This window comes from Haliotis rubra, unplaced genomic scaffold, assembly GCF_003918875.1.
Source record: "Haliotis rubra isolate DU_JTF1 unplaced genomic scaffold, ASM391887v1 Scf594, whole genome shotgun sequence".
Lineage (NCBI taxonomy): Eukaryota > Metazoa > Mollusca > Gastropoda > Lepetellida > Haliotidae > Haliotis > Haliotis rubra.
This window is the reverse complement of record NW_025767295.1, coordinates 424,838-446,428: the sequence shown is the minus strand read 5'-3', so window position 1 is coordinate 446,428 and position 21,591 is coordinate 424,838. Positions and strand designations below refer to the sequence as shown.

At 39.3% G+C, this 21,591-nt stretch overlaps 1 protein-coding gene across 2 annotated transcripts in view; it reads right to left on the bottom strand.

Annotated features, from left to right (window-relative positions):
- LOC124255131 (polypeptide N-acetylgalactosaminyltransferase 5-like) overlaps positions 1–21,591 on the bottom strand; it is a 392,350-nt gene that overhangs the window by 186,005 nt on the left and 184,754 nt on the right. The window contains exons 1-2 of one of the 2 annotated variants that reach the window (XM_046688968.1): positions 18,342–18,395; positions 9,020–9,114 (exon numbers count right to left, since the gene is read on the bottom strand). The gene's annotated coding sequence lies outside the window, so the exon portion shown is untranslated. Of the gene's footprint in view, positions 1–9,019; positions 9,115–18,341; positions 18,396–21,591 lie in introns of those variants that run through there. The other variant, XM_046688967.1, reaches the window with a different exon arrangement.

Sequence of the window (21,591 nt, the reverse complement as noted above, 5' to 3'; positions counted from 1 at the left end):
GCCTGCCTTGCTGGGTGAGGCGAGATATGGTCAAGTTTCACTGCCTGATAATAAAATGATGGATATAACGTGACTTCTGTGCTATGAGAAGGTTTTTTTAGGGAGAAAAAGGTAATAAATATTTAATCAAAATTCAGTCTGAAGGACTGGTACAAAATATATTTTATTTACTCTACTTTGACATTCCTAGTAGTGAGTAAGTGAGTTTAGCAACATTCCAGCAATATTCCAGCAATGACATGGCCGGGGTCACCAGAAATGGGCTTCACACACTGTACCCTAGGCTAACATCTAGTCTCTGAACATTTTACAGAAATACAGGTCCTGAATTATAATCATACAATATAATAAAAAGGAGCTCAGAGACTTTCTTCATTTTCAGAAACTGTGGGAATCTAGACTTGCCACATAATCTAGACTTGCCACATAATCTAGACTTGCCACATAATCTAGACTTGCATGGGCTTTCTTGGATATGTTTTGTTTCAGGGTCTGTATGACAGACTAATTGTACCCTTGTCGGGAATCGAACCCGGCTTTTCGGTGTGATGAGCGAATGCTTTAACCATCAGGCTACCCCACGGCCTGTCAGTCCCAATAAGTTTCATACAATTAATTTAGAAGCCACGTACACAATCACAACAACATCAACAACAACAACAACAACAACAACAACAACAACAACAACAACAACAACAACAACAACAGCAACAACAACAACAACAGCAACAACAACAGCAGCAACAACAACAACAGCAACAGCAACAATCACAACAACAGCAACAACAACAGCAACAGCAACAACAATAGTAATGAGCCACAAACACTAACACTAAGTATGATGGTCACTTATCAGTTTGGGCTGGAATTTTCATTCTCAGCTCCCTGGGGAGAGTAGAACCCAAGCAGGCTCTCTGGTGACAAAACATAACAGGACACCTTGTACCCTTTTTGGTTCAACAGTCAGTTGCCTGAGGTGGCAAAGCATGTCTGAGGGATCAGTATGAAGTTTTACAATAGACCAGATAAATCAGTTGACAGACAAACCCAATTATTTTGTTTCTTTTGGACCCATGAAGATCTGGGTTAGAACAGGCCCCGATTTCTCGAAACAAACTTAAGTCTGAGTTTTGACTTAAGTTCGAGTTTTTACTCAAATTTGAGAAAACACAGGAAATGCATTTCACAGAATGAACTGAAATCGCTATTAAACTCGAACTATAGAAGATAATTTGAGTTTGGTGGATAGATTACTTAAGTTGTTTGGGCTTTTATATTTTAAAAATGCAGTAAAGTTCAAAATTCAGCTGTTCCAAATTGTGAACTCAGTTTGAGATTTGAGTAAAAACTTAAGTTTGTTTCGAGAAATTGGGGCCTGGTCTTCAGCAGTCCCTGCTTGTTGTAAAAGGTGAGTAACGGGTTTGGGTGGTCAGACGTGCTGATTTGATTGAGGTAGCTCATCATATACCATGTCTGATGGATCAGTAAGATGTCTATTAAACGACAGATCATTTGTTTGCTTTGGACCCATGAAGATCTGGGTTAGAACTGGTCTTAAGCAGTCCCTGCTTGTTGTAAAAGGTGAGTAACGGGTTTGGGTGGTCAGACGTGCTGATTTGATTGAGGTAGCTCATCATATACCATGTCTGATGGATCAGTAAGATGACAGATCATTTGTTTGCTTTGGACCCATGAAGATCTGGGTTAGAACTGGTCTTAAGCAGTCCCTGCTTGTTGTAAAAGGTGAGTAACGGGTTTGGGTGGTCAGACGTGCTGATTTGATTGAGGTAGCTCATCATATACCATGGCTGATGGATCAGTAAGATGTATATCAAATGACCCATGAAGATCTGGGTTAGAACTGGTCTTCAGCAGCTGATTACTGTCATGTAGCTGCAATATTACTGAGTACCACAATAAACAATAACAAACAAATTAAATGTGCTGCAAGAAACTATATTTAATTATTTTAGTCCAATCTACTGAAGACAATCAATGAGACAAATGAAACAATTTTAATATTTAAAAGAAAAAAATTCTGATTCTGCCAGACCAATTTTATTTCCTGCTTTACAGATTTTTGTCCTCAGAAAACCTTAAGGCAGGAGGGAAAAAATATATAAAAATGACCTGTCAAAGCAAAAAATATTCCATGTTAACTCTTTTGCTTTGTTTACATCAACCCAAAATAAGTTGAGTGAGTTTAGGTTTCACACTGATTTCAACGGTTTTTCACTTATATCAGATAAACATTAGGAATTTTTTTTTTTGAGCGTGAAAATTAATTTTTATATATTTTATTTTTCTTGAAATATATGGCCGGCGGATCCGTAAAATCAAGATAAAAAAATTGTCTGGCCTTGTATGTTAAATGTCTACATGTTTGAATTTGTAATCCAATTCTGAAATTCTGTTCACAGCAGACTTAAACCAAAATCACTCACTCACTCACTGAGATTCATTTACTGGATCGATCCTCATCACTGATCGTAAAGACAGGAAAAAATACCAAGGGAGGTAACCGAGTTCCAACACATGTTGTACATTTATAACTAAAAAAATCAAACACTCTTCACATCCTGGATCATTTGTTGAAACATACAGGAAGCTGTGAACTTGTTTATACAGAGTTGTCAATATCAGCAGTAGACTGTCTGGTGCTGATGTTTATATTGATGTACATTGCACCTGTCAGCTCAACACCAGGAAGTTGATGCATGCATATTGCACATGGCCTGGTTTTGGCACACCAGTGTGAATACAATCCCCCTGACTACTTGAACAGATGGATATCAACAAATTAAGATTGAGTCAGATTGGTAGCCTTGCTCCAAGGCTGTACTGTCCAGATAACAGGTCCTCTCCAACAGTGTTGTGTGTTAAGTAGCCTTGCTCCAAGACTGTACTGAATGCTAAGCCCTTGGATGTATGGTAATTCTATCCTTTAAAGAGGCAAGTCTAGATCAGAGATCCTCTCAAGGAGTGTTTTGTATTGAGTAGCCTTGCTCCAAGACTGTATTGAATGCTGTCCAAGGATGTATCGTAATTCTATCCTTTAAAGAGGCAAGTCTAGATCAGAGATCCTCTCCAACAGTATTGTGCATTGAGTAGCCTTGCTCCAAAACCGTACTGAATGCTCTCCAAGGTTGTATAGTAATTCTATCCTTTAAACAGGCAGGTCTAGATAAGCGGACAGTAAGGACCCAAGTCTGTCATTTATTGGGTTTTCTTAGAAATTATAATTTAAACTATTAAATATTACATTAGAGACTTGTGCATGTCTACCAGATCAGCAGCACTTTGAGTCTTTTCTTTTCTTTTCAAATAATGTATACGAAATATGAAACCACAGCATCAAGAAACCTGAAATACTAGGTTACCACAGGTTTTTGATAGTGTCTGTTTGTGTGAATAAATATAGTGCAGGGGATTTCTATTATATAATGATATTGAATTGGCATTTGATTGGCTGACTGAGATTTTCACCATTCAAAAATCAATTAAGTATTAGGTCCTGTTTTAGAGAAGAATTTTTCATCTCAACTTGGAATATTTACCTGAAAATATAATGAGCTCAAAAGAGAAACTCTGATTTAAAACAAAAATCTGACCTCAATACAGAACAAGTTTTGCCGCTAAAGAAGAATGAAATATAACATATTTACTAGTTTATATCTTTTGGGCACCTTTAGATAACCTTTTGTGTGATGTAGTTGTCAGTTATGGTCACTTCTCAGAATCTTCTCCTAACTCTGAAGATGTTTCAGGAACCTAGTAGATTTGAATGTATAGATACAGATGCACATATCCACTGTCAGTATCATTGTGTTTTAGTGCTGGGATGGATCCCACTTTTCTGCCCCACCCACTATTACCCTATCCTGCCCTGATACCCGTCATGTTAATTCCTGACATCAAATTTGTAAGAAATGGAAATATATCCTTCCGCTCAGAAGCTGAAATTGGGTGCAAAATCGCGTTTACATGAGTTTGAAATATAGTCAAAGTGTCATGGTGACCTTGAAGATAAGGTCAAGGTCATCCAAATCAACTGGTGTCTACATAATCCCCCAATGTAGGCTGTCACCAAATTTGAAGACATTGTGTACAACAATTCATGAGATATCGCGTTAACAAGAATCAGGATGGATGGATGCTGCTGAATACACAGTCCCCCGTTCCACGTTGCGGCGGGGGACAACAACTGATCTCAAGTGAGAACAACGGATTTCAAAGTTCTAAATTAACATCGATCCTTAGGGCCGAAGACAACTGAAACCCACTCAGACTCACAGCTTTTGTTTTCCGTAGGTACTTATGGCCGAAATATAGGGCCTACACATTCCGATCTGGGTGCCTTTGTACAAAGCAATCTTAGCTTAAGGTGACTGTAACTCCCATACCGTAACATAGACTTAAGGTAGTCTTAGCGCTAAGGTGACTGTAACTCCCATACCTTAACATAGACTTAAGGTAGTCTTAGCGCTAAGGTGACCATAACTCCCATACCTTAACATAGACTTAAGGTAGTCTTAGCGTAAGGTGACTGTAACTCCCATACCGTAACATAGACTTAAGGTAGTCTTAGCGCTAAGGTGACCGTAACTCCCATACCGTAACATAGACTTAAGGTAGTCTTAGCGCTAAGGTGACCGTAACTCCCATACCGTAACATAGACTTAAGGTAGTCTTAGCTCTAAGGTGACCGTAACTCCCATACCGTAACATAGACTTAAGGTAGTCTTAGCGCTAAGGTGACCATAACTCCCATACCGTAACATAGACTTATGGTAGTCTTAGCTCTAAGGTGACCATAACTCCCATACCGTAACATAGACTTAAGGTAGTCTTAGCGCTAAGGTGACCATAACTCCCATACCGTAACATAGACTTAAGGTAGTCTTAGCTCTAAGGTGACCATAACTCCCATACCGTAACATAGACTTAAGGTAGTCTTAGCGCTAAGGTGACCATAACTCCCATACCGTAACATAGACTTAAGGTAGTCTTAGCGCTAAGGTGACCATAACTCCCATACCGTAACATAGACTTAAGGTAGTCTTAGCCATAACTCCATAGACTTAAGGTAGTCTTAGCGCTAAGGTGACCATAACTCCCATACCGTAACATAGACTTAAGGTAGTCTTAGCGCTAAGGTGACCATAACTCCCATACCGTAACATAGACTTATGGTAGTCTTAGCGCTAAGGTGACCATAACTCCCATACCGTAACATAGACTTAAGGTAGTCTTAGCGCTAAGGTGACCATAACTCCCATACCATAACATAGACTTAAGGTAGTCTTAGCGCTAAGGTGACCGTAACTCCCATACCGTTAACATAGACTTAAGGTAGTCTTAGCGCTAAGGTGACTGTAACTCCCATAGCTTAACATAGACTTAAGGTAGTGTTAGCTTAGGTGACTGTAACTCCCATACCTTAACATAGACTTAAGGTAGTCTTAGCTCTAAGGTTGTTTTGTACGGCACCCAGGACCCACAACTTTTGATGGTTCTGGGTCCTTTAAAAGGGCCTGCAGCTTTTCAGGGTTACGGGCAAACACTGATTTCAAGACGGAACATCTGACCTTAAACCAGAACAACGTTAACTGATCATAAAACAGAACAATTGATTTCAGAACAGAACATTTTACTATGAAATGAAATTGATCTCAATCCAGAAAAAATGACCTTACAGGACATCTGACTTTAGCACAACAAATCTGCCAATAAAACTGACCTCAACACAGAAAACAAAACTGACTCTTAGAACATGTGACCATAAGGAACATCTGACTTTAAAATAAACCTGACTTCAACTCAGAACATGTGACCATGAAACAAAACTGACCTCAACTCAGAACATGTGACCATGAAACAAAAAGACTGACCACAAGACAGAACAACTGACCTCTTTTCATAACAGATACAAAATCCAAACTCTACAGAGTAGTGCACAACATTGCCATTTAATTTCACATACTTGAAACTTCCTTCTCATCACTGAAACTACAATGAGACGCTATATCATAATAAAACTAAAAAATCATAGAATTTAACAATATTCAAAGAACAATTGATAACATAACACCCAATAACCCATTTTGTTCATAATCTTTTATGACACTGACTGATTTTGCATATGACTGGACATTTATTGCACAGTTTCGCACTCTGGAAATGTATTGCACTTTTGGAAGAAGAACATCTATAAACAAGTGTGATGACAAGTGTCACGATTATATCAAACGTATTCACACATTATTCAGACACCTGACATCTCCGTATATTTCCAGCTGAAATATTTCTGAAAATAAAGTGCTAACAGTTTGACACCAATGAACTGACAACTGTCAACTGTCTCAAAACCTTTAAACATTGTCTTCCATTTCTCCAAACATTGCAAAAAGTTTATCTTCCATAAGAAACATTTGGTTCAGATAAGATCATTTGTTACTTTTTTTAAAATGTACTTTTCTATTATGTACAAAGTGTTTCAGTCGTTTCAGTCGTTACAGTCGTATTCTCCTATTGTTCATACGATGTCGTTTTCCCACCATCAGAAAAAAGTTTGACGAAAGTGTCACCTGTTGATAAGCCTACCCAGACTGGAATGTTTTTGTCCTCAAACTTTGGCTCATCTACAGTGGTATACGACAACAGATTTCAGTCATGATATACTAAATCGACTACCTGTATTAAATATTGCTAACAATGAATGTGTTTTTTGTTTGACTACCTCAAGACTAAATCACCACCTAGGCCGTCACATACCCAATCATGGTGAGATGCTTTCATTTTCAATGTCAGTTCGCCTGGATGAAAATCCAGAGAGCTTATGTTGTGGCACGTTGTCTGTCATCTGGTTGTCTATTCATCCGTCACTTTCTGACATCTCTTCTGAAACTACAAAGCCTATTTGTGCTGAAACGTCGACATAAATGATCCAATCGATGTTGTATGGAGAAGTGCTTACAGAATTTTGACCTGAATTTAAAAATGGCCACCAATGTTTCTCAATATTTAATTGAGCTCCAGAACTCTTCTGGGTTGTGGTGATGGGATAAAATCTGTCAATATAGTTATTAACTAGCTCAAGAAGTCTTGTGGGTTCTGGTGATGGGATAAAATCTGTCAATATAGTTATTAACTAAATAGTGCTGCCAATTACATGCAGAGCATGTTTGGTTTTGAATGCTGCTCCAATATTCCAGTTATAATTGAGTCTGGACCAAAAATCCAGTGATCAACATCATGAGCATCGATCTATACAATTGGCATACGATGACACGCATTACCTAAGTATGACAGCCTGACCACCTGATCCCGTTTGTCACCTGTTTTGACAATCACAGATTGCTGAAGATCAATTCTAACCTGAATCTTCATGGGTCTAAGTGCAGCGAAATAACATAGGTCACATGACTGACTGACTGAGTTTGGTTTTACGCCGCTTTTAACAATATTCCAGCAACATCACAGCAGGGGACACCAGAAATGGGCTTCACACATTGTACCCATGTTGGGATTCGAACCCGGGTCTTCGGCGTGACGAGCCAACGCTTTAACCACTGGGCTACCCCACCGCCCCCTATAGGTGACATGAGGTAAAACATGGCTTTATGTCCTGTTCAAGATCATTTTACTCATAAAGCAGGATTTTATGGGGTGCACAAATGTGTGTCCAGAATGCACCAATGTAGACAATGAGTGTGTGAGTGAGTGAGTGAGTGAGTTTAGTTTTACACCGCACTCAGCAATATTCCAGCTATATGGTGGGGGTCTGTAAATAATCGAGTCTGGACCAGACAATCCAGTGATCAACAGCATGAGCATCGATCTGCGCAATTGGGAACCGATGACATGTGTCAAGCAAGTCAGCAAGCCTGACCACCTGATCCCGTTAGTCGCCTCTTACGACAAGCATGGGTTACTAAAGGCCAGTATTCTAACCCAGATTTCCACGGGTCAATGCAGACAATGGATGCAGAACATGTTTTTTACTGCATCAGAGAGATGCACAATATATTATATATCTCTGACTTTGCTAAATGTTTGGTTGTTTCTGTCGGAGACGTTACGTGCATCATTTTATCCATCAGTCCACATGATCAATGATTCATTTCAGGCTCTAAAGAAATTATCAAAACATACAGTTCTCTTAAAACCCTTACTTCACAGAATCCTTATATTGCCCACAGGGGCCCTTAAAACTAATTAAATGGGCGTCCCTGCGACCTCCATTTTTGTGAGTCGGGGTACAAACCTGATAAAGACACAAGCATAGATGTCTGTGTGGCTGCTTGTCCAAACTATGCCGGTTTTACAGTAATGGCCCACAGTTTAACATGATTACCTCAATCATACAGTATATAGACTGCCCTGGACTGTCCCTGTGTTATTCCCATAATGCAATTTCCCAGGCTGGGTAACAACAAGTACCATCTTTTATTGTTGTTTGGTTGGACACAACCGGCAGATCAACTGACCGTCCAATGGCTGACTGACTGACTGAGATTGGTTTTACGCCGATTTTAACAATATTCCAGCAACATCACGGCGGGGGACACCAGAAATGGGCTTCACACATTGTACCCATGTGGGGATTCGAACCCGGGTCTTCGGCATGATGAGTCAACGCTTTAACCACTAGGCTACCCCACCGCCCCCGACCAATTGAATGACAGATATTCTACCCAATGCACCACAGTGACATGTTGAGTGAGTGAGTTAGGTTTTACATCGCTTTTAGCAATATTCCAGCAAATTCACAAACACAAATTCCTGAAAAGGAAATAAAGTATTATAATAATCTTCTATTCTATTCATATATCATGGGGGACACCTGAAATGGGCTTCATACAATGTACCCATGTGGGGAATGAACCCGGTCTTCAGTGTGATGTGCTGGCGCTTTGACCACTTGGCTAACCCACCGTCCGCTCCATGTTGAGTTCTATCATGGCATGGAAGATATCATTAAACACATCTGGACCAGCCTGGAAAGAATGTCTCTTACCTTCTCAAGAGTTCATGTATTGATGTAAGTCCAACTCTTAAAATCCAAGAATCAACAAGAAGATAGTAACTGTTTCACTTTCCATGAGTGCATACCTGCAAAAAAGAATACAATATTTTTCAGTAAATAAAATAGAAATATATATTGTAACGATGATAATGATGATGATCATGATGGTGATGGTGATGGTGATGATGATGATGATTCTGGTGATGATGATGATGGTGATGATGATGGTGGTGGTGATGGTGATGATGATGATGATGGTGGTGATGGTGATGGTGATGGTGATGATGATGGTGGTGATGACAACAACAACAATAATTTTGACCTCTATGTAAAATTTCTGAAATCATGTTTGTTTGTTTGCAATATTCCACTCTGAGTGGTAGTGAATGAGGGAGTGAGTTGGGTTTTATGCCATTTGTAGCAATATTCCAGCAACATCACAGTGGGGAACACCAGAAACGGGCTTCACACATTGTACCCATGTGGGGAATCGAACCTGGACCTTCAGCATGATGAGCGAACGCGTTATCCACTGGGCTACCCCACCTCCCCTTCTCAAATGGTAACAAATCATCAATCATGGCACCAAGCCTGGTCTTGGAATCACCACCACTTGACATAATGCTACAAGCAGAGTTTAATCCTGTTTACTCACTTAACCTTCTCACCTGGGGACTTGCACCAAAGAAAATCTTCTTCACTCTATTCCTGATTTTATAGAAGTACATTTTGAGTCAGGTCGCATGACAACGGGATAATTTATGGCCACGATACTCATTTATGTCAAATACACGACGTCCATATCTAAATGAATCAGGAAGTGCCAAAACAAAATGGCGCTGACATGCCACACATTTGAAATTAATTATTGCCAATTCATGTTTTGATACATTCTATAATTAACATTTTCATGTTATCTGTATAATGAGACAAGGGTTTCTATTCCTGTAGTCTTTTTTCAACAGCATTTCTGTTATTTCACAGCGTGTCAGCCTTATTTCTTCGAAATTTGAAACTTTTGCGAAACCTGTGACCACAAAACCCAAATCATAAATGGGACCAATCAGGGATCTGAACCCATAATCAGAGGTTTTCTGCATGCAGCAATTGTGCCATCCATGTCCCCTCATTTACAGGGTGGTGGGGTAGCATAGTGGTTGAAGCATTCGCTCGTCACACTGAAGACCCGGGTTTGATTCTCCACATGGGTACAGTGTGTGAAGCCTATTTCTGGTGTCCCCTGCTATGATATTGCTGGAGTATTGCTAAACGTGGTGTAAAACCATACTCACTCACTCACTCAATTTGTCCTACAATTTGCAGAGGATGGTTCAGAAACCCCATTACAAATTCACATCAATACAGATGGCTAAACTAATATCATTTAGTGGCAATTTTGTTCTGTCAGTGACAAAAACATGTAACTCAAAGACAAAAGCAGATAACTCTTATCCCACACATAAAAGGCAGATAACTCTTATCCCACACATAAAAGGCAGATAACTCTTATCCCACACATAAAAGGCAGATAACTCTTATCCCACACATAAAAGGTAGATAACTCTTATCCCACACATAAAAGGCAGATAACTCTTATCCCACACATAAAAGGCAGATAACTCTTATCCCACACATAAAAGGCAGATAACTCTCAAAATACAAAGCAATAGCAGGTAACTTGATGCCCCAATTAATGTTCCTTTCCAGGGCATCATATGCATAATTCATGCAATCCTCCCATTATCACATATGCTACAAGTGTGTTAAGAAACCTTTAGAAGAATTTTCTATCAGGCACATTTTGTATCTACCTATAGGAATACCATGAAAAGTGAATTATGAAGAGATCTACAGTTCATTTAGTATTTCATACACATCTTAATATATTTATTCATTTGGTTCCTTGCTTCAGATAAATCTAAAAGCAAACAACTCCCATCTTCTTCTTTCTTCTTTCTTTCTGAGCAGCTGGTCAATTCACATAACATGGGCATGTAACTCAACCAAGGGCAGGTAACTCTAAAATTGTATATGCTATTTCTATATACAATATGTATCCATATCCAAATTAATTATTTTTCCAGTCTTAACTACAATTCCCCTCTAACATAGAGACATCTACAATATTCCCCTTTATACACAACCATCCACAGTTTCTTCCCTTAGACATGACAGGATGTAATTATCCCAGATTCATTCGGATTTTGATCCTTGGCCTAAAAGCACCGTATCTGTACTTGTAGGCTTCACAGGACTGATAACCATGTATGATTGGTGAATCACTGGGCTGTATTCCCACAATTATGAGGAGCTGTGCATTGCTATAATTGAAATATTGGCATTTAAACCCCACTCACTCACCTAAATGTTTCTGCCAGCAACTAATATTGATGGTAATGGGTTATCTGTTAGGAAACATGTCTGCACCAGTCAGGAAAGACTAAAGCAAAATTAAACAGCACACAAATAGCCAATTTGTTGCACTTGAAGACAGAATCCATAAGAAATAACAGCATGAAGATACCCCCAAATTCAACAAACTGGATTAATTACCATGGAAACCAATTTCACATATGGTTTCAATCCTTAAAGATTACCACCACAATCTCGTTACAGACTTAGCATAACAAACGATGACTCTCCTATACTCCACAAGCCAAAGAAAGCCACAAAACTGTGAAATCAAGTTTCCAATTTCCCAAGAAAAGCGATTCATAAGAGAATCACGAGACTCTGACAATCAAGCGATGCTGGGAAGTTGTCAACCTCAACGGCGTTAATAAAATCACTCAATGGATGTCATTACCACTGTTCAGCCGAGCAAGAAAATTACAGCCATAAATGATAAGATAATTTGGTTTATGATAGGTTGTATGAGCTGTTTCTTGGATAGATTTGGTCAGATCAGTGACACGCGATGCCATTCCCAAGGCCAGCAGAGTCAGGGGTGATTGGATGCTGAGCAGCAATACTTCAGGAACCAGAGATCAAACATAAGCCATTATCATGTATTTATATTATTATTATAACAATACCAATCAAATTTCATCATACATATTATTTTTGTAATTTGGTTAATGCCACAGTACAAAATATCTTCAGACTTTCAACAGAAGTCTTATTTATCTTTGAGCCATCCTAATCAGTTGTTAGGAAGACTGCACATCTAGCCATATGCTTTAACACAGTGTATGGTATTCCAGGGAATTATGGGCTTGACCTGCTGATCCCATTGCAGGAGTCGAACCTTCAGTGAGGTCAGCAAACACATGTACCACTAGGCTACCCCAGCATAAACACACATCATGAACATCTTTTAATGAAATGAATTAATTTGTTTAATGCCACGGTACAAAATATCGTCAGAGTTTCAACAGAAGTCTTATTTATTGTTTGAGCTATCCTAGTCAGTTGTTAGGAAGACTGCACATTACAGCATATGCTTTAACACAATGCATTTGTAGGCTTGACACAGTACTGATCCTATTTTAGGAATCGAACCATCAGTGAAATCAGCAAACACATGCACCACTGGGCTACCTCACTTTAAACACACGTCATGAACTTCTTTCATGAAATTAATTCTGTTTCATGAATGCTTCATGAACATGTCATCCAATAAAACTTTCACAGCGAGCCTTGGCTAAATTGAAAGTTCTTAACCTTTTCAAGTCATGAACATTTAATGAGTATTTCACATTTTATTTTATAAACTATCCAATCTTATTCATATGTAATTAATTAATTTTATACAAAATGTCATCTTTCTTAGTTCATGAAATTGAGTTTTCTTTCATTTACATTTCATTGGTTAATTACCAAGTTCATGAACTTATTGCAACCCTTACCACCTATCTTCAAGGAACAGAACCCCAAAACAGAAGTATGTTTCCCCATAATAGTAATAAGTAACTCCGACTATATCAGGTTGCTTGGTTTGTTGTTCAATGCCGCTTACTTAGTTGACACATGTCATTGTATCCCAGTTGCATAGATTGATGCTCATGCTGTTGATCACTGGATTGTCTGTTCCAGATTTGACTATTTACTTACTGTTGACATATATCTGGAATATTGCTGAGTGCAGCACTAAGGACACCAACCAACTCTGACAAATTAAGCCCTCTCACAACCAACACACAACCATCTCAAAAACAAAACACACAAGGAACATACAACCATACAGAAATGTTGTTGCAACTGGGAAGAAAGGAGTGAGCAACCATAATTAATGTCCAACTGATTCTGAACAACAATTTTCGTGTGTTGCAAAATTAATCCAGACCAATTTTATTTCTTGTTTTACAGATTTTTGCCCTCAGAAAACCTAAAGGCAGGAGGGAAAAAATAAAAAAATAGATATCACCAGTCAAAGTAATATTCCTTTTAAATACTAAAAGTATTTTATTTTTGGCAATTTATGAAGTGTGTATGGGGCAAGACAATTTTAATTTTTTTTTTGGTAAGTTTACATTTTTGGCCAATAAAAACGTGAGGATTCTATTTTTTTAGCGAATTTATATATTTTTCTTATTTTGAAAATATTTGACCGGCGGATTATTTGGTCTTGAAAATAATAATTGGAAATCAATTGGCCGGGTCCCTATAAGCAAGTATTCCACAGATGAATCCAGGTCGAATTGACAACAAGAAATCAGGATCGGCCAAATTGGTCTTGTACCTAACAACTCACAATATCGCACTGAATTGTGCAAGAACAGATTATTTACAGTCCGCTTATTTGCTTGAATAATTTATCTTGAATAATAATCCTTCACTAAACTGGAAGTCAATTGGCCGGGTCCCTATAAGCATTCCACAGATGAATCCAGGTCGAATTGACAACCTATGCTCATGTCAAGAATCAAGTTGTCAGGATCGGCCACTTGATCAGCTGTACGTCATTGTACCTAACAACTCACAACATCGATCACTGAATTGTGCAAGAACAGATTATTTACAGTCCGCTTTCATTTGCTTGAATACTGAAATATATTGGCATTGAACAAAAATGAAAAAGCAAACAATTGTAACTCAATTTTACCCAAGAAAAATGTAATCCTTAAACATGTTTGCCTCCGACCATCAAGTAATGAGAGCAGATACTCATACCTTGACTCACCATCTGCTCCAGAATCAAACACTACCTGTCTACATCAAGTGATCCTATTTCCAACCCCTCCTCTTCTCCTACACAAACACACCTGTCCACATCAGAAAATCCCATCCTCACCCCCTCTCTACACACACCTGTCTACATCAGAAGGACCATTCCCCAAGCCCTCCACCCCTCTGCAATCCTACACACACACCTGTCTACATCAGGAGATCCCATTCTAAACCTTTCTCCACCCACAACCCCACTTGTGTACATCAGGAGATCCCATTCCTAACCTTCCTCCACCCCCACACCCCCACTTGTGTACATCAGGAGATCCCATTTCCCACCCCCCTTCCTCCACCCCCCCCCACTTGTGTACATCAGGAGATCCCATTCCTAACCTTCCTCCACCCCCACACCCCACTTGTGTACATCAGGAGATCCCATTCCTAACCTTCCTCCACCCCCACCCCCACTTGTGTACATCAGGAGATCCCATTCTAAACCTTCCTCCACCCCCACCCCCACTTGTGTACATCAGGAGATCCCATTCCTAACCTTCCTCCACCCCCACCCCCACTTGTGTACATCAGGAGATCCCATTCTAACCCCCACTTGTGTACATCAGGAGATCCCATTCCTAACCTTCCACCACCCATTCCTAACCTTTCTCCACCCCCACCCCCACTTGTGTACATCAGGAGATCCCATTCCTAACCTTCCTCCACCCCCACCCCACTTGTGTACATCAGGAGATCCCATTCTAACCTTCCTCCACCCCCACCCCCACTTGTGTACATCAGGAGATCCCATTTCTAACCTTCCTCCACCCCCACCCCCACTTGTGTACATCAGGAGATCCCATTCCTAACCTTCCTCCACCCTCCACACCCCCACTTGTGTACATCAGGAGATCCCATTCCTAACCTTCCTCCACCCCCACCCCCACTTGTGTACATCAGGAGATCCCATTCCTAACCTTCCTCCACCCCCACCCCCACTCCAGATCCCATTCCTAACCTTCCCCCACCCCCACCCCCACTTGTGTACATCAGGAGATCCCATTCCTAACCTTCCTCCACCCCCACCCCCACCCCCACTTGTGCACATCATTCCTAACCCTTCCATTTCCTAACCTTGTGTACATCAGGAGATCCCATTCCTAACCTTTCCCACTTGTGTCCACATCAGGTACATCAGGAGATCCATTCCCTCCACTCCCCACCCCCACACCCCACTTGTGTACATCAGGAGATCCCATTCCTAACCTTCTTCCCACCCCACCCCCACTTGTGTACATCAGGAGATCCCATTCCTAACCTTCCTCCATCCCCCACCCCCACTTGTGTACATCAGGAGATCCCATTCCTAACCTTCCTCCACCCCCACTTGTGTACATCAGGAGATCCCATTCTCATCCCAACTCCGGATCCCACCTCACATCAAAGATCTAAACATGACAACGCCCACCACGATGATATGACCTTTTACTTCCAAACAACCAATACCTCCATACAACCCTGTTCAACACATGTCTGTCTGTCTTTGATGTCATTGGCTCCTGCATAGAATCCTACAAGATTCATGCAATCTCCACTGATCCTCGGAAATTATTACAACTGCCTTGAAAGATGGAAATTGTCGGCCATTAATCCTGCCTTAAGCCTCCATGAGATTTGATGCCAAATTAAAGACAATTTGTTTTTACCAATGCCATTTGGGCAAAGGATACTTGCCTCGAGAACCAGTAATCAAACATTGTAAACAAAAAGAGTTTCGTACTTTCTTCATTGGCTTAGCGGATGAATCAATGTGTTTAGAGCCCAAACAAATCAGAAAAGTTTAATTGGACTATCAAAGATGGTTTTTTCCATCTCCATTTTGACAAAAAACAGCCTCATCCATTTTCAGTTTTACTGGCGAACATTATGTTAAACCTTTGATATTGAGATGATCTTAAATTGACATTTGTTGGCTTGTGTGCTTTTATATGACAGAACTGTTGGCTGTAAGAGCAGACGGCAGAATAATCATATTCCCTATCAATATTACATACTTCACACATAATATAACTCATCAAAATTCATAATTATATATATGCTCAATTATGTCTCAGATCTGGATAGACTGCCTCTGTGGTTCGATCCCCAACCGCGTCATACCAAAAGATGTTCAGGGCAGTTCGACACCCCCTGACCCCATTTTTAAAATGACTTAAGACCACATTGAAAAAAATGTGCATTATGCTGGAGCCAAAAATCGGGCCAGCCAGCTAACCAATGATGGCTACCCCACCGCCCCAACAATATGGCAATTCAATGAAATTCTAGGTATGAAACACTCTCTTCATAGATGTGATGTATGGTAAACAACTGTCAGCCATCTCAAACACCATTTGTTATGGCGTCATTTTATTTTTAGTAATGTTTAAATGAAAGATTAAATTTTAGTCACAGCTGTCAAGCCGATGTTTAAACTGGGTCAGAATACAGATACACAGATCATGTGACCCCTTCCCCCTACTCTCTCACCCCCACCCCTCACACACACACACAAGGCAAGGGGATATTTATGTAAAATAAATAATGAACTATGTATAAAAAAATTGACATTAGCTTCCCTCAACATTGAAATTGATTATTCTCAAAAGTCAGCTGATTTCTTATCTCATTTTAATTTTGTTTTTTATTTGTGAAATTTTGGGTCAGAAAATGACAGTTGAAGTGAAACGTTTAATAGTTTAAATACAGATTACGTTGGTCTCTATAGACATTGACTCTGACAGAGGAAAATGGCTTCTTAACATGATAAAGATTGGAATTTCACGTGTGAGATCACGTAACCTTTAGTGATGTTACAATCGGCATGTGAATCCCTCGTTTATCCATCCTCCTTAATCAATTCTAGTCAAGTTTCTCGGTAAAAGCTGCTATCGGAGTCCCTTTTCTAAATGAAGCCATCGTTTTCTTACAAACAGAAAATATCAGTGTACGGATAAACGCCACAGTAATTGAAACAGTGACCTGGAAGTGATTACATCTTGTCAAGTTTACCCCCTGTCAGAAACTAAGAAAGAGTATCACGCCTGTATTTGCATTATCGGCTCAGATTCACAAACATTAGAGTTATTGAAAAAATGGTGCCTTAATGTAATTTCGTCACCAAACATGTCAGTAATATGAAGTAATGCTTTGTTTGTGGTTTAACGCCAGCCCCAGGTATATTTCAGCTGTATGATGGCGTTAAATAATTGAATCTGAACCAGACTATCAAGTGATATAATGAACATCGATTTATGGCTAGTTTACATGTGTCAACAAAGTCAGTAATTATTTAATGACACCACTGTATAATTGAATCTGGACCAGACAATACAGTGATTGATATAATGAACATCGATTTATGACTAGTATTCATTTCTCAACAAAGTCAGTAAATTATTTAATGACACCATCGTATAATTGAATCTGGACCAGACAATACAGTGATTGATATAATGAACATCGATTTATGACGAGTTTACATTTCTCAACAAAGTTAGTAATTATTTACATCGTGATACTGGAACAGATAATCAGTGATTGATATAATGAATCTTTATGACCAGACATTTCTCAACAAAGTTAGTAATTGATCATTATAATTGAATCACCGACATTGATTGATATATGAACATCGATTTATGACGATTATTACATTTCTCAACAAAGTCAGTAATTATTTAATGACGCCATCTTATAATTGATCTGGAACAGATAATCCAGTGATTGATATAATGAACATCGATTTATGACGAGTTTACATGTGTCAACAAAGTCAGTAATTTTTTAATGACACCATCTTATAATTGATCTGGAACAGATAATCCAGTGATTGATATAATGAACATCGATTTATGACGAGTTTACATGTGTCAGCAAAGTCATCAAGTCTGACGTGATCGTTTAGTTACCCCTTACGACAAGCATGTGTTGCTGAAGATCAGTTCTAGCACGTATCTTGAAGTAATGTTAATATTGACAAAAACATTACAATACAAACTTGACGTACGAAAATATTGAATTTCAATGCACTACACCAGGTATAAAAGTTCCTCTGTTAGATTACACATAAGAAGCATTTCTTTCTGAATATTCACAGCCTCAGAGACTTTATATAACCAATTTCTCACTTCAAACTACACAGTTAAACGAGAGTGGCGAGGAATGTTACCTTGATGGCTACATGCAATCCTCAATCAACGTTAATATCCACGAGTTCAGCTCAAAATCTCCACTCAGGTTCATCAGCTACAACGGCTGACAGTGAGGGAGATTCAGTGCACATGTCGGCAGATACATTCGCACATGTGTGAAGGGCGGAGAAACTACCTCCAGCACTCAGAGGTCAGTTTCTGGTAGGTCAGTTACCGTAGTCAGGCAAATAACTGTCCTTGATGTGGTGCAAGAGTTTGGTGAACAGCCTGCCACTTAGACTAACATCTAGTCTCTGAAATGAACATATTTTTCAGAAAAATACTGTTCATAAAAAATAAGCATAATACATAATGAAATGGAGCCCAGAGACTTTCTTCATTTTTAGAAACCATGGAAATCTAGACTTGCCATATTCTAGACTTGCATGGGCTTTCTTGGATATATTTGTTTCAGGGTCTGTGTGACAGACTACCTGTCCATGAGTTAGGCAAACAACAGTGTGACATACAACAGTTAGGCAATTATATGCTCTTATGCATCTCTACAGGGTTTCAGCTGGACTAATGTATAGTCTATGAATATATAGAATTTTGATAGTACCAAATTATCCCATTTAAATTGAAAAGGAGCTCCAGTGAGATGGTAACCTGAGGAAATCTAGATGCTTCAGTTAGGTTTTATCATCGCAGAATGGGAAAATAATGTAATTCAGGGATTGTGAGATGGACCTCTTATGACAACTTGGGGTTGCTGAAGGCCGATCTACATGGGTAACTTTTCACTGATGAATCTAAAAATAAGACTTTGAGTGAGTGAGTTTGGTTTTATGCCACTTATTCCAGCAATAACATTGCAGGTGACACCAGACATGGGCTTTATGCATTTTACCCATGTGGGGAATCGAACCCAGTTCTTTGGCGTGATGATCGAACCCTAACCACAAGACCACCCCACTGCCCTGCTGTAACCAAGATCAAACATTTGAAGAAGTGTCACATGAAGCTCTCTGAAGACAGAGCTTACTAGACCAAAAGACATTTCACTTGACTGTGAAGTGAGATTAGTGTCGAAATGTCGCAGATTTTCAAGATTTGTTCATAGTGTGTCTGTAACCTGTATAGCAGTCTTGTGTTCAAGATGTCTGTTGTAAACATAAACGACCTTGACATTCAGATAACCAGTCATTGAGGAATTCCTTACACTTGACATATAACACATAAACTCTTAATCTGTAACAGGTAGGGAAGGTAACCATGGAAACAAGTCAACTATAATGACTCCTCAAGATCAAATGTAAAAAAAATAAACGTTAGATCCTTTCCTTTGACAGGATGAGGGAGGAAGAGGGTCCTTTTAGTTCTGCTATAAATGTCCAATTGAAAAGATGGAGAAAGCTTTGATATTTTGGTTTGAACCGAATGAGACATGTTCAAACTGAAACAACAAGCAATGGCTACATTTGGTGAATTGTGGGTGATTTTGTACATGTGGAAATATAACAGTGAGCAAAATCTGTAGCGTCAAGATATGAAACATTAGTATGCTGACTTTACAGCTTTCAAGAAGATTGGTTCTTGTTCAAAATTTTTAAACATACCTCCTGAAATTAATTGTTTTAGTGTGTTTAGTGTCTCCAGTGTTTTATTTTTTGTGTGTGTTTTCTTTGTTTGTGTGCGTGTATTGCACACTCCGGCACAGCGATGACTTAACATAACATCACTGCCACAGGCTAATTTGCATATCACGTGACCAGACTTTTCTCTTGTTTGTAATCAAACGCGCATATTCATAATAAGAAGAGACTGGACTCACGAAAGCTTTTCGGCGCTCTCTTCATAATGTTTTACATTGTTACATATATATTCTTCCACAACTCTGACAGTAACATTTATGACAGTACATATTTATATATCAAACTGGCTGCATCATTTGCTCTCCATCATCTTCCATGATAGCACGTGAAGCCGTACAACCTATGTAAACAAAGGATCGCTACGCAAATCGAAATAGTGTTACATGTTTTAGGATATTTTCTCAATGAAACTAAACCATTCTATCAAAGATGTTTAATTAGTTGTCTAGACTCGTCAAAAATAAAAGAGTTGAGGAATATGTAAATTATATTGAATGGACGGTGCAAGATGTGACGAATCGTCACATTTTTCTGGCCTGTGGCAGAGATACTATGCTGGCTTGCCGCATGGAACTCTGGGTAGGAGAGTGCGTGTATTGTGCATGTGCGTATGTTTAAACAAGTGAATAATTCCAGGTTCATAAGCATCAGATGTAGAAAAAACATAGGATCCAGATGTTTGTGCTCATCCAAACCCCTTAATGTATACAAGAATCTTCGCGGGGCTGTGGGTTAGCCTAGTGGTTAAAGCGTTTGCTCGTCACGCCGAGGGCCCAGGTTTGAGTCCCCACATGGATACAGTGTGTTAAGCCCATTTTGGTGTCCCCTGCCGTGATATAGCTGGAAGATTGGTAAAGGCAGCATAAAACAACTCACTCACTCATTAAATCCTGCACCGCTGAATGTTTTTTTCTGGTGTAATGAAAACTAAACGTAGTAATATTCGATGCACAGAGTATAACCCACTGGTTTAAGTCTAAAACATGGAAGTGTTGGAATGAAGCTCTCATTTATATTGACAGAACATTTCTTAAGGCGTTGCAGATCACCTGAGTCAAGAAAAGAATATTTGATACCTTTCAATCTCTCAGAAAAGTAATCGGACCCAGGATTAAATATACTGCCAACTTTGTACAAGGAATATCCCATGGCATTCATTCTTGACATATGAAAATAATTGTAGTGTATCATGGTTACATCAGCAGTATCAATATCAAATTGAGTTGTACATAAACAATACGAGATCTAGGGATCATATTCTGGTTGCTATGGTGATGGCAAAAAGTAAGCATAAACATTTTAGTTCAATCCTTTCTTTTAAATTAATAGACTGACTGACTGACTGAGTTTGGTTTTACGCCGCTTTTAGCAATATTCCAGCAACATCACGGCAGGGGACACCAGAAATGGGCTTCACACATTGTGCCCATGTGGGGATTCGAACCCGGGTCTTCGGCGTGACGAGCCAATGCTTTAACCATTAGGCTACCCCACCGCCCCTTTAAATTAATAGATGGCATGGTTGGCCAAGTGAGTGAGCGAGTTTAGTTTTTACGCCGCACTCAACAATATTCCAGCTATATGGTGACGGTCTGTAAATAATCAAATCTGGACCAGACAATCCAGTGATCAA